Source organism: Bubalus bubalis, chromosome 10, assembly GCF_019923935.1.
Source record: "Bubalus bubalis isolate 160015118507 breed Murrah chromosome 10, NDDB_SH_1, whole genome shotgun sequence".
Classification (NCBI taxonomy): Eukaryota; Metazoa; Chordata; class Mammalia; order Artiodactyla; family Bovidae; genus Bubalus; species Bubalus bubalis.
In genome coordinates, this window is record NC_059166.1 from 49,611,388 (window position 1) to 49,637,458 (window position 26,071).

At 35.3% G+C, this 26,071-nt stretch overlaps 1 long non-coding RNA gene across 1 annotated transcript; it reads left to right on the top strand.

Annotated features, from left to right (window-relative positions):
- Nucleotides 1-8,860: 8,860 nt before the first annotated feature.
- On the top strand, nt 8,861-19,011 carry LOC123327702. Its single transcript, XR_006542377.2, has 3 exons — nt 8,861-8,993; nt 16,861-16,996; nt 18,838-19,011. It is a non-coding gene; the product is annotated as an uncharacterized LOC123327702 (long non-coding RNA).
- The last annotated feature ends 7,060 nt before the right edge of the window (nt 19,012-26,071 follow it).

Here is a 26,071-nt window from a genome sequence, read left to right on the forward strand (position 1 = left end):
GTTCATTGAGGAAGGCCTTATCTCTTCTTGATATTCTCAGGTACTCTGCATTCATATGGGTATATATTTCCCTTTCTCCCTTGCTTTTCACTTCTCTTTTTCCTTAGCTATTTGTAAAGGCCCCTCAGATAACCATTTTGCCTTCTTGTATTTCTTTTTCTTTGGGATGATTTTGGTCACTGCCTCCTATACAATGTTACAAAGCACTGTCCATAGTTATTCAGGCTCTCTCTCTACCAGATCTATACCCTTGTGTGATTATACAGTCACCTCCACTGTAGAATCACAAGGGATTTGATTTAGGTTATACCTGAGTGGTCTAGTGGCTTTCCTTACTTTCTTCACCTGAAGTTTGCAGTAAAGAGCTGATGATCTGAGCCGGCTTTCCCTACTTTCTTCACTTGAATTTTGCAGTAAAGAGCTGATGATCTGAGCCACAGTCAGCTCCAGGTCTTGTTTTTACTGACTGTATAGAGCTTCTCCATCCTCCACTGTAAAGAATATAACCAATCTGATTTCATTATTAACCATTTGGTGTTTTCCATATTTAATCTCTTGTGTTTGAGAAAAGGGTGTTTTCTGTGACCAATGTATTCTCTCCACAAAATGCTGTTAGCCTTTGCCCAGCTTCATCTAGTATTCCAAGGCCAAACTTGCCTCTTACTCCAGGTGTCTCTTGACTTCCTTACTTTTGCTTTCCAATCCCCTATAATGAAAAGAACATCTTTTTCTGTGTTAGTTCTAGAAGGTGTTGTAACTCTTTATAGAACCAGTGAGTTCAGCTTCTTTGGCATCAGTGGTTGTGGCATAGGCTTGGATTACTGAGATGTTGAATGGTCTGTCTTGGAAACAAACATATTATTCTGTCATTTTTCAGATTGCTCCCAAGTACTGCATTCTGGACTCTCTTCTTGCCTATGAGGGCTACTCTACTTCTTCTAAGGGAGAAGTAGTAGATATAATGGTCATTTGACTTAAATTTTCCTCTCCTGTCCATTTAGTTCACTGATTCTTAAGATGATGCTCACTCTTGCCATCTCCCACTTGGCCACATCCAATTCACCTTGATTCATGGACCTAACAGTCTATGCAATAGTGTTATTTGCACCATTGGACTTTACTTTCACCACTAGACACATCATCTCTTGTGCTGTTGGGAAAGGATGTTTGCTAGGACCAATTGTTCCCAGCACTCACTGGAAAAATTGAACATTGTTTTTGCTTTGGCTCAGCTGCTTCATGCTTTCTGGAGCTATTTGTATTTGTCTTCCTCTCTTCCCCAATAGCACACTGGACATCTTCTGACCTGGGGGCTCATCTTGCAGTATCATATCTTTTTGCCTTTTTATACTCTCCATGGGGTTCTAGCAGTGAGAATCCTGGAGTGGTTTGCCACTCCCTCCTCCAGGGGACCACATTTTGTCACAACTCTCCACTATGACCATTGTCTCAAGTGGCCCTGTACATCATGGCTCTTGGCTTCACGGAGTTATGCAAACCCCTTCATCATGACGAGGCTGTGATCTATGAAGGGGTAAGTTTCCTTACCCCTTAGTTAATGACCACATAAATTAATGAAGAAAATTCATTTCAGGAGCAGGCAATAAATGTGAAGTTGAGTGATATATGGCAATGGATAGCCCCCACAAGTATGAACATCAGTGAAGAGTAAAATAGAGATAGTGAAGAATAGATAGGTCCAGAGATCAAGTGCCTCAAAAGAAAACAAAAAGCTGCTGTTACATCTCATTCAAACTTTGATGTCCCTGATTTCTCCCACATCTGAAAGGTGATAGGATCGCTGGTTGAATTTTCTGTTTGACTTCCATACTATGGAATGTCTAAGACCATATTAAATCGCCAGGGATAAACTCAAAATCTAAAGCATATCCTGACTTTATTTTTGAGAGCTGAATCAAAACTTTATGTCCTTGAAACATTAGAATTCTTTTCCTTTGGCAATACTTTCTATGCTATAGTCATGTCTGACAATAAATTCAGAGTCATTCTCTGTTACAGAAGTTAATTATTTTTGGCATACATTTTAAAATCAAGTGCAAATGGCGCTCCTCATTTCCAATTCGGGAAGTTAAGAGTCTTTCTGCTAATTGGATAGGTGAGTATTTAAACTAATATAGGTAATGAAGCTTAAAATATTCACCTCAGAATCCAAAGAAAAATTATATTATTTGTGTCTCTTCAGTATTCAAGGGTCCGATGATATTAAGTCTCTACTGCATAAAGAGTGTGCTATAATGACAGAAATTACAATAGTTTAAAATATTATCACTGTGAATCAACTGAGAAAAATTAAGATTTAGGCAAATCTAACCAGAATATGTATTTTATATCCAATGACCTGCATCTAATAGCTTAAAGAATAACAAAATCTACTGAAACAATTTTTATAGAACATTAGAAGTTTAGATAAAGGAAAACAAAAATGCTAGCTATAATAATATTCAAAGTTAAAGGAATGACTAGTCTATATTATAATCAAGCAGAAGACATGGAAATATGTCTTAAATAACAGAGATAAAACCACCCATAATATTGTAATTTAAATGAAAATTAAAGTTTTTCAGGATTGATATCTGAGGTATTGTTATTGAGGCAATAATTGAATCTGTTTCTAGGGCACTACCTATTTTTTAAGATGTATAGTAAATAATTCTGCATGTTTTCACATTTTACTATTATGCAAGAAGCCAATATTTATAAACATTTGCAGATAAGCCAATTTTGTCATATGAAAATTACTATTTGATCATTTTTATCAGAAGGAAGATTTGTTCTATATGAAATTAACTCAGCAGGTTATTGCATGATAAAAACAACTAATATTTTTGAGGATATACTGTATGCCAAGCTTATTTCCAAGCTCCTTACAAGTATTCATATATTTAATTTTTATGACACACTTATGAAATAGATAGCATGCTTTTATATGATGCAGGCTGAGGACTCTGGCTTGGAGGATGATTCAATTATCATTACTCTTTAACCGCAAAGGCTTTTCTGCCCAGTCTTAATGAATACATGATGCTTTTGTCCCTTTCACTTACAAGCACAAACTTGACTAAGACATTTGGATGTCTGGTACAAAATGTACTCAATGCAAATTTGATTAAAACATTTTAATTTCCTTTTCATTATTTTGAGCCTACTTTCACCTGAATGCTTAAGAAAGGGTAAGCCTGACTTCTAATTGTCTTTTTTTTTTTAACCAGTTTCTGACTGAGACCAAGGGTGGATGTGAAAGGCAAGCTTACAAGTGAATGAGGCAAGATGAGTAGAAGTTAAAAGTAGGGAAGACCTTATTTGAATTTGTTGCATGATAAGCTGACTACACTCGTGCGTGTGTCTGATGATTCTTTCTCTTGTGGGATCTTTAGAGAGTCATTTGCTGGGAATATTATCTTACAGATCTTTTGACCTGGGACTATGAATCCTTTTTAGGTCATGACTTTGAACTCTTCCTTTAACCACTAGGGATCTGCTATTCACCTTCAGCTTCTTGCTGTTGTCACTCTTCCACTCGGTGGTGTTATTAAGTAGAACCTAATAGGAACCATGCTTGTCCTTTCCCCCACACACCCTACTACACAGCAGACTTTATGTTAATATAGCCCTTATCTTGCAAAAGGCTGAGTCTAGGATTACGAACCTCAGTCAATACACTGGCTGTCTCAAATTGATCCCCAAAGACCTGCTGTCTCCACTTTCAGAGTAGTAAGTTGTGTGTGTGTTAAATTGCTTCAGTCATGTCCAACTCTTTATGACCCTGTGGACTGTAGCCCACCAGGCTTCCCTGTCCATAAGGATTCTCCAGGCAAGAATACTGGAGTAAGTTAGTCCATCATTTATTCTCCAGATCTCTGTGGAAGTCAGGTACTTGGCTTCTGTGTTTCAAAACTTCAGGAAGCATATTTCAGAAATCTGAGTGGTCCCATTGCACTGTCAACCTGAGTAAAAGCATATAGGGCCCCTTCTCCTTAGAAAGTCATATCTCAGACAGCTCTCTCCAAAAATACTTCCCAAATTCTCTTTACTCATTGCTCATATCTATTTTTGTAACTAAGACTTTGTGTAAATGCCTTGCAAATAATGACACCCATTTTTTTTCATTTCCTTTATTAATTCTATATGTGAAGACCTTCCCACATGCACTTAGCTGTCAGATAGTCATTATATTTGTATTTTAGCCAATATTGAGGTAGAAAGTTGTCTAGCCTCCTGTTGATATTTATATATCAATATGTTACTAAATTATAGTTTATTACATGTTCCACATGTACAGATGATTGCATATATACTATAGTGCTTCCTCAGAATAATGTTTTCTTACTAACAATGACATGAGAAATAGGGTAAGAATCATTCTTAAATGAGTGCAGTGTAGATTGGTTCCTATCTTGCCTCTGTTGCTTTCTTAGTGAACCAGTGCAGCATAACAACTTAGGTGAGAATCTTGTTTATTAGATGGATGTTCCTGCTAGAAAAGCTATCCTAGTTTTTTGTTGAAGGTACATTTTGTATAGTTCAGTATTTGCATTGTCGGGTTTTGAGAGCTTTGTTCAAGGGAGTTCACATCATCATTACCACATAAAAAATAATGTGGTTCTATTTCTTTTTCTTAGCTCATACATAGTAATTAATTATTTAATAATAATTTTTGCATTTAAAATGAAATGTTTCAAGAATTTATTTTAGTTTATATTGAGTTATAGCTTTAGGTTTGTGATGGACAATTCCTGGCACAATCAATTTGTCAACTAGGTTATCAACTCAGTTTCACTAATCACTGTCATAATCATTAAATAGTTTTAAAGGTTTTTTTTTTCCTTCTTACACTTACATTACTTTATGCCCAAATGGACTACTAGTAAGAGCAAAAGGCCTAAAACACCCTGATGTAGAAATACGACAAGATAATGAGGAAAACTAAAACTGATAATTATGGAAAACCACTTAGATTTGACCAGATGTATAAATTACATTCTTTTGATAAAATTTCTTTGACAGTACATTAAAATGTCCCTAGTAAATAAAGATAAATAAAAGTGATAAAATGTTTTATAATATTTATTTCCAGTTTAAGCTTTTATTAGGACTCTTAAATCCTGCTTTCCCTGAAGTTGTTTTCAGGCAAATAGCAAACAGTAATCTTCTCACCTAGGTCATTATTTAGAGCAGAAGCTTCTTTATTTTCAAAACATTGTTGTTAAGTATTTTCAAAGTATGATGCATTCTAAAATCTAATAGCTATTTCTTTCATATCACTTCTGGTTTCTTTAGATGAAGACGAAAGTTCTCATTTTGAGATTCAGATATAGGTTAATTTTTTTGCTTCAATCTCTGTTTCAGGCCAAACTCCCATCTAATTCAGTTGATTTCAGTATTGGTTTTCCCACAGAAGTCAGATAGAGCTAACAAGTAGACGTTATTTTCATTTGTGATTATTCCTTTTGTATTTTTTAAATTTTAGAAAACATTTTATATTATATTGGAGAATAGCCAATTAGCAATGTTGTGATAGTTTCAAGTGGACAGCAAAGGGACTCAGCCATACGTATATATCCATCCATTCTCCCCAAGCTCCCCTCCCATCCAGGCTGCCACACGACACTAAGCAGACACTAAGCAGAGTTCCCTGTGCTATACAGTAGGACCTTGTTGGTTATCCATTTCAAGCACAGCAGGGTGTACATGTCAATTCCAAACTCCTTAACTATCCCTGCCCCCCCTTCCTTATTATCTTTTTAATAGGAAGTGTGTGTTGGCCAGAATGCTTTATTTCTTAGCCTAATCAAATATCATCCCAGATCCAATATCTACTAATCTTAAAATTGATGTATATACTATGCCTTCAAGATTCTAAGACATAAACGTAAATATAAAATTAGAAAAAAATATAGAGTTGTAATATTGAGTATTCCAAAGTTAGATTTTAAGTAATAAAAATGTAAATGCATTAGTGGTTAAAAGCATAGCACCAAAATCCATATACAGATTTTTATAGACATGGGCAGATATAGTTTACAAGTAGAAAGTTTCTTCCACTTTGTACTTCAAAAAAGTAGTGCATATGAAGAAAGAATTAAGTTCTATAATTTATCTCATTTTCACAATAAAATTCTATAATTAAATTCAGCTACAAAAACAAATTGTGCTTAACATCCCTGAGTTAAAAATGTTTTCCATTAACTGCAGGTATATTGCTACAGAAGCCTGAGGCATAAACATTTTAACTACAAATGTAAAGTTTCACCTTATTTTCTTTTATATTATAACTTAAATAATAAATAAGATCAATTTATTTTGGAAGTTTTGCATTGTTTGGAAATATTTACATTTGTTTTACTAATGTATATTAACTTAATGGACTTTTCATTTTGTTATCATTTGTGTATAAAAAATGGAATAAGATTTTTTTTAGAATACGCTTTAGTCTAGACATAGTTTGGAATAGTTTATACACAATGGCTCTTTTAAATAAAATCATAATTTCATATTTGATTTATTTCTATAGCCATTTTGTGACAGAAGCCACATGGTAGTTCAAAATCTTAATAGAAGATATCTCTGTGTAATAGGTCTAATATCTGAAAGAACATTAAAGTCAAATCCCATGTGGGCCAGAGAGAATAGTTTGTAATATACAAATCATAATTCTATCTTTAAAAGATAAATAATATGAATTAAAAAAAAATTTAGTCAGCTAAAAGTAAATACTAGTTTCTGATTGTGAAATAGAAACTTTCATCTATGATTTAGTTAGAATAAACTTGACAAATTATCAGATTTTGTGCTTTTATTTCCCTGCCTTAAATAATTAAAGTATTCTATATAAAAATATTTTTCACATTTTTAATCCTCTCCCTAATACCAGGCACTGTAGAAGCTTAGGATTTTCATTTAAGTGGCTCACAATGCAGTGAAGAAATAGACATAATCCAGTGAAGAAACATTATCAGTCTGTAAAAAAAAAATGCAAAGCATATTTGAAGAACAGAATAAAGTAATACAAGAGTTTACTATAATAGGTTAAGAGGCAGAATGGAAGAAAATTCAGAAAGGAGAATTCAAATGTGATTTCAAAGATTCGCAAGAATTTTCTGTTATCAAGAGATTGTAAGGAAAAGAAGGAAGAGAGAAGGGAAGAGAAACAATACACAAAACACCAGCTATAGGAGGACAATGCATGGTTGGAGCTGAGGTTAACTCATGCTGTGCTAAGGAGTTCAGATTTTGGTAAAGTAGTAATAGAAATCCATCAACACATTTTGACTGAGAACAGTTGCATATTCAAATAGGATTGTATTGACATGTGTGAAATCTGAACTTAAAAGGCAACTATAGTAGTTTATAGAAGAATTGATGAGTGTCTGAACTAGGGCTATGATGGAGAGGCTACAGTGGAAAGAAAGGTGAGAAGGTGTTTTGGGCAAGAGAAAGCTCTTAGATAACAGACATACCTTTTTTTAATAACCAACTATGATTTTTTTTCATGCCTAGACAAGTTATTCATTCAGTCTCTCTCTCTCTCATCTCTTAATGCATCATTAGGTTGTTATCAATGTATAGAGGTTTTAGTGTTGAATTCTTACACATCTTTCATCAGATTTATACCTAGATGTTTGATTTCCTCTGATATGATTTTAAATGGTATTTCTTCAAAATGTTAATCTCCAAATTATTCTTGCTAGTATAAAAACTCAACTGAATTCTGTATAATAAATTTGTATTCATGAATGTTTTCAGTTCAAATGTTAATTTTAATTTTATTGGTAGGTCTTCTTGGATTTTCTACAAATACAATTTCATCATCTGAAAATCATAATGGCTCTCCATTTTCATTGTTAGTTTTGATGCCATTTTTTTCTTCTTTTTTTTTTCTTTATAAATTAGCTAAAAATGTCAGTAGAATAATAATAGGTCCTGATTTTCTTCTAACTCAAACCTTTATATCATCTTTTCCAGAGACTGTAACTTTTGTTTACTCTTCTACTAAAGTTGGGTTCACTCCTTCAATGTTAATTCTCAATGTCACTGCAGCACTGTGCATGTTCTTACCATAGCACATAACATATCGTATATCAGCCACTCAATTTGGCCTCTATCTCCTCAAAGTAAATAGTTCTTATGAGTAAGCATTTTCCCATATTTATAATTAAATCTCCAACATAGTGTTTAATATTAAAAAAGTGTTTGGAAACTTCTAATGGAAGACTGAATATGGGCCATGGAGCAAATTTTTTTGTGAACTATCACTGGCATGTCAAAAGAAGATCACATATTATTCATTTCTCCTTTCCTTTGTGTTTCACAGCTTCTCTAAGCAAGAGTTGGGGTCTCTTTCTCAATGCCTTAAATCTGTGTTTGGCCCACTGATCTGCTTTTCCTAATTCAATATTAGGGGACAGAATTTAAGCAGAAGCTTGATAAGTGCTTACACAGTGGGGCTTTCTCTCTCACCACCATATATAAAGGTCCACATTATGTACAGTTTTTGTTGGATAGACTTAAATGCTTATATAAATGGAAGGATTCCTGAAATATTCTTTTACCTAATTCTCTGAAATTGGGTAAAGACAAAGGGTAGGCATAAACCCTAAATTTAACAAATAACCTCTTTCTAAGGATTATGAATTTGAACCAGATGACTCAAGGGATAGAGAAATAGTTATAATCCTTTTTTTTTTAATATGCAACCTGGGTGACATTCTTGAGTTCTCCTCTTAAGAGAACTGATCAGCTACCTGATTCTCAAGCTTAGTTCTTTAGTTCCTTGATGCTACAGTTAGCAATTTTTTTTTAAATCATTTTCCTGATTTGGGTTTCCATGCACTCCAGGTCTCTTGTGAGCATAAGGTGTGTGCCTGAAAAACAGTGCCTGCTTCTGGTCATCATAGGTCCTTGAGAGAGAGAAGCCCCTAGCAGGAAGAATCTGAAGTCATCTTTGTGCCCAGAAGTTGAAGAAAGAGTCACATGTATGTTATTTGGGAGTAAAAAAGTACTTGTCCAGGTCAGGAATAATGGAGGAGATATGGATTTGTAGAGGAAACTGAATAGTTGACAAAAGAGAAGAAACAGATTTCAGGATCTGTAAGGCTTAGAGACAGTAAGCAACCCAGCTAAATCAGAAATGACCAGGTTCATCCTCTGTTTTCTTCCAACTACTTTCCTTCTATTTTTTGGAGGAGTGAAAAATCACTAGCTGGTGGGGGTTGAAGTGAATTGGGGGAAGAGAATGAGCAGAAGAGGGAGGCCCCAGGCAACTTTAGCCTGAACCAGGTCAGAGCTGAGAGAGGATAGAAGAATTCATTCTGGGTCAAATTTGAAGTTTTGATTACTTCATGAAATTGGATATTTAAATTCCAGAATTGAGGCATGAGGTTGTTTATTTAAGTATAGACGTAGAACTTTCATTTAACCATCTGAGAAGCAAAGCGTGAAATATATCTTTGGTCTCATTCAAGATAGGATTATCCCCATGCAATAATGTCTATAAGGGCAGGGGATAAAGGTGTTAAGATTATGTCATAAATCTTGCTTGTTCAGCACAGCACACCATTCTGATTTCTTACATATAATGTTTTCTTCCAAACTAAAATAATTTGGTTTCTTTTCCCATAAGAATGCTTAGTGATAAGTTTTCAGTCACTTTGTTTAATAATAAAAACACTTGTGTTATCCATTTTTTTGTGAAGGCAATAGAGAATGAAAGTAAACCTCTAAACTTCTTCAATAAAGAGGTAATGTATGCTTGTCACTTGTCTGTTTATACAATACAGTCCCTGTACTTCCCACCCTATTCCAAATCACAGGGGACTAACCCAGCAAACTCAGTGTCCTGGGATCATGCACTAAATGGTTGCAGATTAGAGCTGGCCAATGCGATGATGGTGGGAGACTAGAGAGTGAGAAGTGGGTGACCAGGTTGTTTTCCCCTCTTTCCCTGACCGGCAGTGTAAAGGGGCTGCTGTCAGTTTCTGCTGAGCAATTTCCCTTCTGTGGTCCCACTACCTCTTGTCTCAGCCCCTTCCATGGTCCCAAGCCCTGATAACATCCGATCTTCCATGTATATTCTGATATTCCATGAATATGGCTCACCATATTCTATTTGAATTTTTAAAGTTTCAGTATGTAAATAGCTCCCCAAACTAATAACTCTTTAACAAGCTATGCAGCATGAATTTTGTTTCACTGACTGAACTCAGACTTCTAACATCGTTAATATTCTGGAAACTTAATTTAGGAAATCTGTATCTGTTTTGTTTTAGGAACATATGCAGTCTAGATAATAACTCATCTTTTTCTGCTTTTTAGAGATTTGGATAAAGGTGGCCTTGAATTCTAAAGTTAAATCTGCCTTAAATTCTGCAGATCCTGAAAGCCTACTTTCCTATTAGTTCTCACTACTGTAAATTTTGAAATTGTCTATAATTTTTTTAAATTTAACCTTTGAAGTTAATTGACAGTATCTCAAATTCAGAATATTCAATGTGTACTCCCTCTCTCTTCATATATATATATATATATATATATATATATACACACACAAATCTTGTAAGTATAATTGTTTCTGTCTCTCCATCTCTCCATCATTTTCTCTGTCACATTAACCATGTACCTAAAATAAATCTTACTATCTAGTATTTATATATTTTCTCTATAATCTAATATATAGTGTTGCTAATACAATTGTCAAATTCTAAACAAAGTGTGATTGATCTCCATCTCAATGTGGTTTTGTCTAGTTCATGTGTTTGACACTTTTGTATATAATTCAATGTTATGGTGCTTGATGAGAAGGTGCTTGATAAAAGGTCAGAAGTATTATATATTTTCATGAATTGTCACTTCTGTCATTGCATAAAAGTCTCTTTGTCCAATTTATGTTCTCATCTTGAAATTTAGAAACTTATTTTGACTCATTTAAGTATTGGCAAACTGAACTAATTTTATGTACACTTATACAATATACTTTTGCACAAATATTTATTTTAAATAATGTTGGGTCTGTGTTCAACTTCTTTATGTATAACATTCAGATTAAATTGCTTTTTTACTCTTAGAATTTTTTCTGTTAGTATGGAAATTTACATAATTATCTTTATTATAACTACCAACACTATTGTGTGTTGTTTCTACTATCAGATTCAATTATTTTTCCCTTTTCAATGCTTTTGACTTGTCTGACTTTTGCTAGTTTAAATGTCTCTTTTGCTCCTTTTTCTCTTTCTTTTTGTAAATTTTTGGGGTTTAGAAATCATATATACTCATGCATCAATTATTTTTCTATAATGAGCAATTTAAAAGTGTGACATTAGATGTAATTTCATAAACTCTTCCCTCTCCTGCCACTCAACATTTTACATACATTCAAGAGTGCAGAATATACTCATCTTAAACATTATTTTGTTTATGCATAATGGCATCATTTCATATGAACAGGTGGCAAAATCTAAAACTTTAAGTAGTACAGATTATTCTCTTTAGAAGATTCATTAACAAAATTTATAAAATAACTTATGCACACAAAAGAAACATCACTAGTTTAACATTAGACATTCAAGGGAACACCTAGGCACACTTTGAAAGACATATAAATATTTAATATAATCATAAATGTTGCTTTTGACAGGAAGGAAACTATTCTACCAAATGACTCTTTAGTCCAATAGAAGTTGAGTATAACAGAAATATAAACTGGAAACTCAAAAGAAGTATCACATACTAATAAAATTCCATATAGAGACTTTATTTTTAAAGTATTTTTATTACAAAAATACTCAAGGAAGACAATATTATCTTCTAAAGTGATGCGAGAATACTTTGTTTCCAGTCAGATCATAGGTAATTCCATGGGAGACAGTCAGGGGACCATCATAAGCAGCAACTTAAGAAATCTGGTTAGATTCCCAGATGTCTATGAAAAGTGAAAGTTAGAGTCATTCAGTCGTGTCTGATTCTTTGTGATCCCATGGACTATGAAATTCTCCAGGCCAGAATAATGGAGTGGGTAGCCTTTCCCTCCTCCAAGGGATCAAACCCAGGTCTCCCACATTGCAGGTGGATTCTTTACCAGCTGAACCACCAGGGAAGCCCAAGAATACTGGACTAGGTAGCTTATCCCTTCTCCAGTGAATCTTCCTGACCCAGGAATTGAACCAGGGTCTCCTGCATTGCAGGCAGATTCTTTACCAGACTTCTATAATAGGTCAGTAAATACATAAATACACTATATTTGAATATCCCCAAAACAAATAACTGTTTTCTAAATTTCATAAGCTGCTGTGCTTTCACATTCATTTGATTTCCTATGGTGAGTAAATATAACAAATTACATTGAAATTTATGTTAATTGAGTTGTTTTAGGCCAGGGGCATTTTGTTCTACAGACCTTTAAAACTCAGTATTTGACACAATGGTTTGCAGAAAACTGTCAGTTTATTAACTAACAATTAAACTCTAATTTTTTAATATCAAATTCATAGATGTTACAGTAGACATTTCAATATCTCCTTTTATATTTGAACTAAGTAAAATTTATACAACTAAAAATAAAATAGTTGGATCTACATAGAAGCAGAATACTGAAGCTAAGTTTAATTATCAAGAAAGAAATTTGCTTCACTTTGTTCCTTTTCAAATTTTTTAAATTGAAGTATATTTGATATACAATATTATATGTTATAGGTGTACAATGTAGTGATTCACAATTGTAAAGGTTATATTCCATTCATAGTTAGTATAAAATATTGACTATATTCCCCATGTTGCACAATATGTCCTTGTACCTTATTTTATACACAGTAGTTGGTACCTCCTACCCCTAGGTTGTCTCTCCCTTCTCCCCCCGCAACAGGTAGCCATACCTTTGTTCTCTATATCTGTGAGTGTGCTGCTTTTTTTATATTCACTAGTCTGTTGTATTTTTTAGATTCCACATTCTACCATTAACATGATATCATATGCTATTTGTCTTTCTCTATTTGACTTATTTCACTTAGTATCATACTCTCAAGGTCCTTCCATGTTGCTGCAAATGGCAAAATTCCATTCCTTTTATAACTGAGTAATATTCCTTGTGTGCATATGTATATGTGTGTATATCTATGTATATATCTCACATCTTCTTTGTCTATTCATCTAGGTAATTAGGATTGTGTCCATATTTTGACCATTGTAAAAAATGCTATGAATATTGAGGTGAATGTATCTTTTCAAATTAGTGTTTTGTGATTTTCAGATATATACTCACGAGTGGGATTGCTGGATCATATGCTAGAACATTGTTTTTCTAATACTATGTACAAAAATACACTCTAAATGAATTAAAGACCTAAATGTAAGATTGGGAACCATAGCACTCCTAGAGGAAAACAGGCAGAAGACTCTTTGACAGAAATCATAGGACTATATTTTTGAATCTGTCCCTAAAGCAAAAGAAATAAAAGCCAAAAAAAAAAGGGGAGAACGCAATGGCACCCCACTCCAGTACTCTTGCCCAGAAAATCCCATGGATGGAGGAGCCTGGTAGGCTGCAGTCCATGAGGTCGCTAAGATTTGGACACGAGTGAGTGACTTCACTTTCACTTTTCACTTTCATGCATTGGAGGAGGAAATGGCAACCCACTCCAGTGTTCTTGCCTGGAGAATCCCAGGGACGGCGGGGCCTGGTGGGCTGCCATCTATGGGGTCACACAGAGTCGGACACGACTGAAGTGACTTAGCAGCAGCAGCAGCAAATTAAACTTAAAAGTTTTTGCACAGCAAAGGAAACCATCAATGAAATGAAGAGATAACCTACTGAACAGGAGAAAATATTGCAAATGATATGACCAATAAGGGGTTCATATCCAACATATATAAATAATGCTTACAATTCAACATCAAAAAAGCAAACAGCCTGATTTTAAATAGGTAGAACTGAATAGACATTTTTCCAAAGAGGAAAAATGCATGGTCAACAGGCATGTGAAAAGATGCTCAACATTGCTAATTATCAGGGAAATGCAAATCAAACCACAATAAGACAACACATCACACCTGTCATAATAGCTATTACCAAAAAGAACACAAATAACAAATACTGGCTAGGATGTGGAGTAAAGAGAATCCTCGTACAATGTTGCGGAGAAGGCAATGGCACCCCACTCCAGTACTTTTGCCTGGAAAAATCCCATGGACAGAGGAGCCTGATAGGTTGCAGTCAATGGGGTCGCTAAGAGTCGGACACGACTGAGTGACTTCACTTTCACTTTTCACTTTCATGCATTGGAGAAGGAAATGGCAACCCACTCCGGTGTTCTTGCCTGGAGAATCCCAGGGAAGGCAGAGCCTGGTGGGCTGCCGTCTTTGGGGTCTCACAGAGTCGGACACAACTGAAGCTATTTAGCAGCAGCAGCAGTAGTACAATGTTGATGGGAACATAAATCGGTGCAGTCACTGTGCAAAACAGAAGAGCGGTTTCTCAAAAAACTAAAAATAGAATTACCATGTGACCCAGCAATTTCCTGTTGATTTTCTATGTAACTGTTACTACATAAATTTATCCATTACAGTTGCATGTTTACAAGTTGCAAGGTTTTATGCTAGGCTGAGTTTGCCTTAATTTTAAGAATTATGGTGCCCTGACATACTAGATTCCTACTTCTCTTGGACTGTTTAAACCAGCTGAATTGTAATAATGTGTTTACACATCTGTCTTCCCCGCTAGAATGTGAGAGCAGGGACACATGTTCATGTTTGTATACATAATGCCTGTGATATATTAAACACTAATGTATGTTGGCTAAATGAGGCTTCCTTATCCCCAGTAAGGGAAAAGCACTTCATTATAGGATAACTTTTCTAACCTTAGGTGGAGACGCAAATAAAGAGCAGTAGCATAAGGTTAGCACCCTCCCCTGCTTTTCCTTTTTTACATTTTCCATTTTTCTCTTGATTACTATGATATAGGAATTCATATTTAATGGCCCCAAACATAAATTGGTGAGGAGGTGGTATGATTGTACAAATTCTTATTTTTAAAATTACTATTAAAATAGATACTTATGAGTATTATTCAGTTACTACATTAATTTTATCTTGAATGAATAAATAGGAAAAGGAAAAAGCAATATAGGAAAGCAATATTTATGGGAGCTTTAGTTAAAAAGGCTTTCATCAAATTTAAACTTAAAATATTTACCATCAAGTCTCTCCATTAGTCTTGAAAGCTTCAGTCTTCCAGTCTCTATTGCTGTTAGACATTACTCTTGGGACCTAATAAGGGTAAGGATTGAGGTGGAGAGACATTAAATGCAAGCTTCTTTGACTATTTTTTCACCAGTGTGTTGTGTAAGGGTACTTGAAAATAACTCCCTAAGATGCTTCAGTATATTGTGATACTTAGATAGTAATGAAGTTCGATTGTGATAATTGAACATTCCCCAAAGTGAAACCATACTCCTTGAGAAACAATATATTTAAATGCCATACAACTGTAAGTGTGACCATTATTTAGCTGTGTAGACTTAGAAAGCACATTCCAGACATTCCATAACCTTCTGATTATATTGCTAAGCAAAACCAAGGGCAGAGACTATCCAGCGCAGGCACACCTTAGAATGAGTGCCTGAAGATTTGTTTTCAGTCAGGTTCTTTACTAGGTAAACTGGAGCAAAGTTTTCATGTAAATTTTACTCAAGCTTTTCAACCACTCTCAGTACATTTCTGTGACTTACATATGAGTTGTAGGTACAGAAATCATGGATAAATCAAAATCAACCTGAAATCTATCAATTTAAAAATTAAATAGCTCCAGATGGAAAATCAACTTTAGTTTTCTTCTTGGAAGATATGGACAATGTTTTTACTCTAATTAGGATAACTAAAATGGCTTACTGTTTATAGGATGTTAATGCTATTTCAAGCAATTTCTTATAGATCAAGACAGCAGTTTGTACATTACCCTTGATAAGCCAAGGCTAATTGTGCACATAATTATTTGATTTGCAAAAAAATAAGGAAAGAATAAACATAGAGAATAAATGAAAAGACTCTGTTTTCAATAATTTTATATATTTTTTCAGACATTGTTACACAATTTTCAACAGCCTTGCAAGATAGGTATTTTGATTCACAATTTTAAGAGAAAGTATATTTTAGTCAAAGTTTTAATACTTAAGGTCATGTAGCTAGAATGTGACAGTATCTGGATTTGAACTTGAAACTGCATGCTTCTAGAAAGCTTCTTTCCATAAATACTGCATTTACTGTATGCTGTGGGCTACTATATATTGTGGGCTATAATAAAGGGTGTAAGAAGTATGTCTTCAAGATGTAGTTTTTAACCAAAGATTTGGAATATAGTAATTGTATACCTAAATAGCCACTGAATTGTGGCTGTTCAGGGCAAAGGAATATTAACCTCTTGAAAAGGAAAGTACGATTTCTCCATATACAGATTTTAACACCATGAAAACAACAAGAGGGCTGGGGAAATAGAATTCTTGCCAGAGAGAAGACATGTAAGCAAGGACAATAAGCGGGAAACAGCAGAGTACTTAGGGGATGAAAATAGCCAATAATGACCACAGAAAGAATAATGCATAGAAGCATGTTGGGATCAGAGGGCAGAAAATAAGTTTGGACATCACTTTAAGTGGGCCCAGGCTGGTTAGTGTTGAGCTATGAGACAGGCAATGTAGCACATGGATCCCAGAGCAGCCCCTTATGAATGCTTTCAGTGCTTCCTTGCATTAGGTAGGAATCAAGCATTTGGGCTTAAACTTAACTGCTACTTTGCTTTCAGACCCACACTTCTGTTTTCTAATGACCTAAGGCACCTGTATCTTTACTTTGAAGGAGTAGCTTCAGCCTAGCATCATCCTGTATCCATGGGCCTGAGCAAGACCATCCCTGAGCAGCTAGCAGCCCACCAGCCTGCAGTGACATCATTCTGCCAGCCTGGAGGATGCAGCCCACATCTCCTATATACAAGGTATGTCACTGCTGGCTCTTAGTCTCCCTACCTTTGAAAAATTAGGAGGATGTGCATGGATGCAATTGGAAACTGTAAAGCTCTGCACAATGAAAAACAGCTGTAATCTTCCCTTGAACATAACTGAGAGGTAAGTGAGGCATCTTTGAGACTTTTCTCCTTAAATTCTTGAACTAATTTTGATTAAGAGTTTAGACTTAAACTTCTGAACTGTATTTTGAGCACCACATTATTTTATCACTGAGTTAATTATGTGCTGCTTCTTCTTATTCAAACTTTTCAATAACAAAAGCTCAGTGATCTCAAGAATCTATAAAATATGAAGGTACAATAAGAAGTGTAGTATTAAACAATATTTAATAATGTATAAATAAGTAGCAACTTCTAGGAAAAATATAATTATTTGTTTGTAAGGTATAAAAGAAATTTGAGTTTAACTTTAGGACCACAAGGGAAAATGTGTGATTATACTGAGTTAGATATCCCTATTTTAATTAAAAAAAAAATTAAACATGGAACATGTACTTTATCCATCTAGTGTACCCTGTGATGAGGTTAAAGATTTTATTCTGGACTCTTGATCCTTTTAGAAGTTTTGTGAGTTATCAAAAGGAAAATAGGTTCATCATTAGTAGAGTCTAGGAATTTAAATCTAATCCAAGGGTGATTTGATGCTCCATATCAGGAATAAAATTGTCCTAGATTATTGCCAAGAACTGCTTTATACTACATAAAGCTTGATTCTAGTTTTGTTCTAAATATAAGGCATCATCAGAACACTTTTATAAATGTGCAATGATCCTTTATGAAAAGGAAGTAAACCTGAATAGTTGTGAATGATTGTATTCTAGGGAGAAGCTAGTCTGCAAATAATCATTTTTACTTTGTAATTTTGTGCCTTAAGGCCCTTAATTTGATAGATAATAGAGGCCATACAAGCAAAGCATATCTATTCACTAACTCTATTTCAAATAAAAAAATTTATAATGATACAGATAGGAATAGATTCAGATTACAAAGAGCTCTAAACAATTGACTCTTCGTAAAAAACTATATTAAATATAAGTGTGTGTTTCTTTAAAAATTTTATTTGTAAGTTTCTAAATATAACATTATTTTTTGTCATTCTATTTATCATTTCACTGCATGTCCTTTCCATTTGAATATTCATTGATTCTAGAAAGTTAAAGTACTAGGCTTAAATTCATGTGATTCTACCCTTAAATTCCTTACTTTGAATCCTTTTAGGAAAATATTTGACTGTCTACCCCACATATGTGAACTATTCCTTTAATCCTTATAACAACTCTGTAAGATAGGTACTGTTTAATCACCACTTTTAGAAGAGGAAACCGAGGCACAGGGGTTAAACAATACAATTAATAAGGTAACTTGTTGAGCCAGGATTGGAATCCAGGTAGTTTAGCGCTAGAATTTGAAATCTCAGCTACCACATGACACTGCTTATAATTTTATTTCAATGAAAATCAAGAAACTCTTTTAAAAAATTATTATTAAAATTAAAATGCAAATTGTTAAACTTATATACTCCCATTTGTTCCATCAAATGCCAGTGCTAAGCTCTCATGATGTATAGGCATAGGTGATACCTGCACAAAAATCTGGAGGCTAAATTCAGCCAAACCTTCAACCCTGGTTCCCCCACCTTTTGGCTGTGTGAATTAGGTAGATTATTTTATATCTCTAAGCCTCAATTTCCACATCTACAAAGTGGGAATGACAATCTTCTCAGGGTGACTATGAGGAATTCCTGAGACAAACTATTTGTCAATGTATTGTTGTTTAGTCACTAAGTCATATGTTATTATCCATTATCATAGGTTTAATAATTGCAAATTTTGGATTTATGTGGCTGTTTACTGATTTACCTACTAATGTTGCTGCTGCTGCTGCTGCTGCTAAGTCGCTTCAGTCGTGTCCAGCTCTGTGCGACCCCATAGACGGCGGCCCGCCAGGCTCCCCCGTCCCTGGGATTCTCCAGGCAAGAACACTGGAGTGGGTTGCCATTTCCTTCTCCAATGCATGAAAGGGAAAAGTGAAAGTGAAGTCGCTCAGTCGTGTCCGACTCTTCACGACCCCATGGTCTGCAGCCTACCAGGCTCCTCTGTCCATGGGATTTTCCAGGCGAGAGTACTGGAGTGGGGTGCCATCGCCTTCTCCAGTTAGTTTACCCTAATTACCATAGTGAAATAAATGAGGATACATTAAATTGAGAAAATGGCTTTCTCATCTATTTCTGTTAAAAATCAGTTTAAATTCCAGTGTTTACTATATAGATGCCTCCATCTTAACTCTAGTAAATATGTTGGTAATTGTAGTTAGGAGCAGTCTGTAAATAGTGGCAAGGGCATCACAGTGTGGACGTGTTGGTGGTGGTGATATTAGCACTGACCAGAGCAGGGCAACGCTTAGATCACTTCATCTCTTACGTATTGCATAAGGGCATTATAAAAGCAAATGCAATTATTAGCAATGCATTTATAAATCTGAAATGTTTAGTGAATAATGAATATAAATTTTATGCATAAATGTATCTTACACATAAAAATCGTATCTATAAAGGGAATGCTTAAGCTTATAACTATTAAATAAAAGATAATACTCTTATATAAATAGTCCTCTAGTGAAACACAAGTCTTTAAATGTGATTTGATTAGTTCTAATAGAGATTTTCCTCATTTTAAAAGTAAACTCAAGGGGGGAAAAAAATCATCCTGCAGTCTTGAATCTTCTTTTTATTTTTGCCAATCATCTTGTACTTGAATCATCAGAGATGGCTTTTGGAATCTGGTACTCATTCATTCTTTTTCCCCAGGCTACCCAATTGTGAAGAGAGCCTGGATTTTTTTATAACAACTATATACTTTTGTTATCTTTTCATAATACAGTTTTTTCTTAAGCTTCCAAACTCTTTGGTAAATAGCATTTCCATGCCTTTTCTAGACTTGCCTATAGGCTTCATTTATTATTTTTTTTCTCTTCAGTATCATTCTCAACTTTGATTCTCTAGTAAAGTAGATTATCTTCAGAAAAATAGTCTATAGAAAGTCACTCCATGACTAAATAAAGTTCAGGTAATTTAATTTAGGCTTAAAAAAATAGTCCTTATTCAAGTAACATTTTGTTAGAGTCATGTATTTCCAAGTCTGCTTATTCTAGAATCAGGATCTTGACTTTTATGTTGAGTTAGATTCAGGCAAGATATTCCATACATAGTAACACCTAGAAGGGTGTTCTAATTTAAGAATTTATAAAGACAATGAAAACACTAATTGAAAATTATTGAACTTCTATTGTATAATAATTATTTGTACTTTATAATTCAGTTAACTTGGGCATATTTACATTCAACAATATATATGCAGTCCATTAATGCTTCTTCACTAAGTGCAGAAACCCAAATCTGAGGTGGCAGTCCAGCACAGCTGAAGTTCTTTATTACATGATTTAAAAACAGAAGCTTCGAAATAGAAAAAAGAATAGAGATTTGTCCTTTCTCTGTTAAGAATTATCATTAAGCTCCTTGGGTATGTTATTTACCATCTCAAACTCTGTTTCCTAATTTATAAGATGTAGAGAAAACCAGGAGAAGGCAATGGCACCCCACTCCAATACTCATGCCTGGAAAATCCCATGGATGGAGGAGCCTGGTAGGCTGCAGTCCATGGGGTCGCGAAGTCGGACACGACTGAGCGACTTCACGTTCACTTTTCACTTTCATGCATTGGAGAAGGAAATGGCAACCCACTCCAGTGTTCTTGCCTGGAGAATCCCAAGGACATGGGAGCCTGGTGGGCTTCCATCTGTGGGGTCGCACAGAGTCGGACACGACTGAAGCGACTTAGCAGCAGCAGCAGCAGCAGCAGCAGAGAAAACCAACCTCTTCATAGAAATGCAGTGAGCAATTGATCAGATAATATAGACATTAGTAGATGGTCTAGATTAATCAGCATTCAATACATTCCAAATGCTGTTACCTGGAACCTTGTCTATGTAGGTACAAACTGAATTTGTCTTTTTCTGGATTTTTGCTAACCTTCTGAGTCCTATCAGTTCAGTTCAGTTCAGTCGCTCAGTCATGTCCAACTCTTTGCGACCTCGTGAACGCAGCATGCCAGGTCTCCCTGTCCATCACCAACTCCCGGAGTCCACACAAACCCATGTCCATTGAGTTAGTGATGCCATCCAACCATCTCATCCTCTGTCGTCCCCTTCTCCTCCTGCCCTCAATGCCTGACTCGTATAGTGAATTTTGGACTGTATGCACACAAGGCAGTCCTCCTTCCTTTTTAATTTCAGTTCAGTTCAGTTTAGTTCAGTCGCTCAGTCATGCCCGACTCTTTGTGACCCCATGAATTGCAGCACGCCAGGCCTCCCTGTCCATCACCAACTCCCGGAGTTCACCCAGACTCACGTCCATCGAGTTGGTGATGCCATCCAGCCATCTCATCCTCTGTCTTCCCCTTCTCCTCCTGCCCCCAATCCCTCCCAGCATCAGAGTCTTTTCCAATGAGTCAACTCTTCACATGAGGTGGCCAAAGTACTGGAGTTTCAGCTTCAGCATCATTCCTTCCAAAGAAATCCCAGGGCTGATCTCCTTCAGAATGGACTGGTTGGATCTCCTTGCAGTCCAAGGGACTCTCAAGAGTCTTCTCCAACACCACAGTTCAAAAGCATCAATTCTTCGGCACTCAGCTTTCTTCACAGTCCAACTCTCACATCCATACATGACCACTGGAAAAACCATAGCCTTGACTAGATGGACCTTTGTTGGCAAAGTAATGTCTCTGCTTTTGAATATGCTATCTAGGTTGGTCATAACTTTTCTTCCAAGGAGTAGGCATCTTTTAATTTCATGGCTGCAGTCACCATCTGCAGTGATTTTTAATTTTACTTATCTTAAATTTAGGGCTTCCCTGGGGGCTCGGAGGTTAAAGCATCTGCCTGCAATGCGGGAGACCTGAGTTCGATCCCTGGGTCGGGAAGATCCCCTGGAGAAGAAAATGGCAACCCACTCCAGTATTCTTGCCTGGAGAATCCCATGGATGGAGGAGTCTGGTGGGCTACAGTCCACGGGGTCCCAAAGAGTCGGACATGACTGAGCGAGTGACTTATCTTAAATTTGCTAAAAGTCTAAAAACTATTTTTCTTTCTAAAATGCCTTGAAAAAAATGTCTGCCTCAGTTTTACTTATATATGCAGCTTGGAATGTGAGGTCTCTCTCAGGGCATGCCAACCCCCAGTCAGTCTCTATCAGATATCCTGGGTCTAGGACTTGCCCTCAGCAATTTCTCCTGTGTGTGGTAATAGGAGTGAGCAATATTGGCTTTCTGTTGCTTGAACTTTGTTTTTGTTTGTATTTATTCCACATGAATATGAATTTTAACATATTTATGTGGAATATGAGGGACAGTGAAGCCTGGCATGCTGCAGTCCATGGGGTCATGAAGAGTCAGACATGACTTGGTGACTGAAGAGAAACAACAATGAATTTTAACAAAAATTTCAAATATACGCAGATTGCATATTTCTCTTGAAACTTTTACTGGGCCTTGTTTTTTTTCACAGTAGTCAATTATATGGATTTACCATTTTAAAAAGTAACAGTGACTTTATAAGGACAATAATAAAACTTCATTTTTATACTTATCAATACCAAGTTTTCCCGATACAATGACCACTACAATTTACTTATTTTGTTCTACATTCTTTTCCCCAAAACAGTTTAATAAACTTTATTTGAATATAAACTTGTCTTTCTTTTTAAGCATTAACTATGACGAAAATGTCAGTCTGTGTTTTTAATGACATTTTAGCTACTATTCTAAAATCAGGTTGAAAACTACTTTCACTAAAAACTAAAGCAAAAATTTTATTGTCAAATAACAATGAACCACCAGATAAGAAAAGAAAACAGTAGACTTTATTGGTCACAGTATGAAATTAAAATTCTTACTGAAACTTTTGAAGACTGAGTTAAGAATACTTAAAATCATTTAACTAAAAAATTGAAAGTATAATTTTAATAACCTTGTAATGTGATTAGCATATATAAAAATAAAATATAAAAACAGGAAATTTTAGATAATATTCAATAATTAAATTTTAAAATAATTTATAAATGAAAATTTGATTCTATACATGTTAATAAAATGCATATATTATACATTTCTAATAACCATGGTAATAACTGACATGTAAAATTTAAGCAAATAATTATTCATTCTGTGGAGATTTTTTGAAAAGTGTATATTAAAATGCCTTTGACTTAAACATTGGTAAATATTTTGTATCAACCTTAAGGGTTATTCTAAAAGGATAATAAGAAATAACTGAAGGGATTGAATCTTTATGCAGTGTTAATGCAAAAACTTTTCTTGAGAGAAAATATAATTCAAAGATATTATATCAACTCTCATACCTTAGTAAACATGACATACTGTGGCCAAGGGGCATAGTAATAAATACCAATTTTTGTTCTATGGCACTAGCTATTTTTATGTTGAACTTACTGCTCACTAAATACTAGCTCCAGGAGATAAGCAGAGCTTACTTTACTGAAAAAGTCTCTAATATCAAGTTTTTGTTTCCATTTACCTCTTTCTTATTGAACTAAAATGAAGAATGTTCAGTTGTATGACCTCCTGGGCTCTGTGACACTTCTGTCTTTTTCAAAAATTAATTAGTGACTCAAAGGCTGAATCAGCCTTCTTCCAAGTAATTTTCTTGCTCTTCAGAAAGTTAACTTCTCTACTCTCATTATCAATGTCCTTTGCCTTGTCAGCAACATTTAAAACATTATCCATTATTTCTGCCTCACTAGCACAATGTCAATGGGAGGGGATGAGACCCTTTCTGCTGAACTGATCCCAATGGCAGGGTTAATCAGAGTGGCAGGATCAGGTATGTCAAACAATCCACTGTGGAGATAATCAGGCAGATGGGTCAAGTTATCAGGTACTGATGGTGACAAAGAGATGGAGAGCTGTCAGTCGAGCTTTTAGGATACAGGACACCAGAATTAAGCTACCAAAATTATTTCCATGATAAGATAGAGTATCCAGACAAATGGAAAGATTAGGAAAACTAGAAGCTGGTTTAAAGATTGAGATTAGGATCAGAACCTCAGTTCAGGTTCACAGAATAGAACAAGGTAAGTAGAACCTACTGGGAAAGGGTATCTGAAGTTCTTTTTTTAAGTTTGTCTATGCTGAGGATTCTTTTACGTCTGAGTTCCCGACAGAGTCATCTGCCTTACCCAGAATCCTTGTCCTTCTAAGTTACACACCACTGTTTTGTGCCACAACACACTGTCTTAACTTCCAGTACAATTTGTGTGCATGCATGTGCACTCAGATGTGTCCGACTCTTTGTAACCTCATGGACTGTGGCCTGCCAGGCTCTTCCGTCCATGGAATTTTCCAGGCAAGAATACTGGAGTGGGGTGTCATTTCATACTCCAGGGGATCTTCCTGACCTAGGGATCGAACCCGTGTCTTCTGTATCTTCTGCGTTGGCAGGCAGGGTTACTTACCAGTACAGTGAAAGTGTACAACTCAGTTGTGTCCAACTGTTTGCGACCCCATGGACTATACAGTCTATGGAATTCTCTGGCCCATAATACTGGAGTGGGTAGCCGTTCTATTCTCCAGGGGATCTTCCCAACCCAAGGATCTAACCTAGGTGTCCAGCATTGCAGGCAGATTCTTTACCAGCTGAGCCACTAGGGAAGGCCTACCAGTACAGTATCTATGACTAAACACACACTCTTCTCTACACTTCACATTGTAAACCTTTCTTTTTTATTTCAAAAGATGAAAATTGTCCCTTGGCATCATTATGCCCAGAAAATTCTACAAACTTAGTAGCAAGTAGCAATTCTTAATTTTTAACTTCAGATAGAATACAAAAAGATTAAAAGCTATAAAATATATGAAATAATATGTTATATTTAGTGAATACATAAAAAGAATAAATTTCTCTGAATATACAACAGTAACAAAATCTGGACTGTGACTACTTTAGTTAAACAGTGTTCTTTAACTCTGCAATGTTTTTAAGAAGAAAAAATATGATCCAAATATGAAAAACATTGCTACGTTAATTTTTGTTAGCATATACATGAGTTTTTATTTTGTTTTTCTTAGCAATTTTCCTGAACTTTAAATTAAAAAAAATGTGTGTGAGAAAGAGTGATAGAAAAACAAAGATAATGAGAGAAAAATAATAAACTCTCCCTTCTCTCATGTAGCTTTTTCCTTAAATTAATTTAACACTGTATTCTGTCTCTGATAATTTGGCTTCAGTTTTCTGTCTCTTTTTCCAACTGACTCTTGCCATCTGCCCACTATTAATTTTCACCTCATTCTGCTATACATTTTAAACTCACTGCAACCCAGTTCTGTGAATTATAGATAGAAAGTGATGGAGAACCAGAAGACACAGAACCTAGTACCCAAGTATGAGAACCCTTAGAGATGAAGGGGCAGATGCAGCATTAGGCCAAGGGACAGTGACTTTGGTCTTCCAAACTAGATTATCTGAGAGACAGAGGGTAAGGATATGATAAGGAGTACACTGATTGCCTGGTGTGATGATATTCTACTTGAGTAAGAGTGAAGTTGAGTAAGAGTGAGGTTTATTTGAGGAAAATGCGAGCAAGAGATTACCGGAAAAAGTAGAAGTGGATAACTAGTTTGGGACAGAAAGAAAAAGATATGAATGGAAATGATAGAAGGACAATAGATGGATAGATGATAATGCGCATGTGCGTGCACACACAGACAGACCTCTTGGTGGGAAATATATTGGAATCTGGATCGGGAGAGAAAATATGAAGTCTAAATACCCTCTTGAGGTGGTTCAAATAGAGGTGTGCCTTTTTGTCTCACTACTGAGAATGACTACCCTTAAGACTATTTGCATTTGCAAAACTCAAGATTTTGTCTGATGGAATACTGCATATAAGAGTAGTCAAACTGAATTTATTCCCTTAAAAATTAGGAAGACAATTCATGAACAAATACTAAGCTAGAATATCACAAGTATCATAAA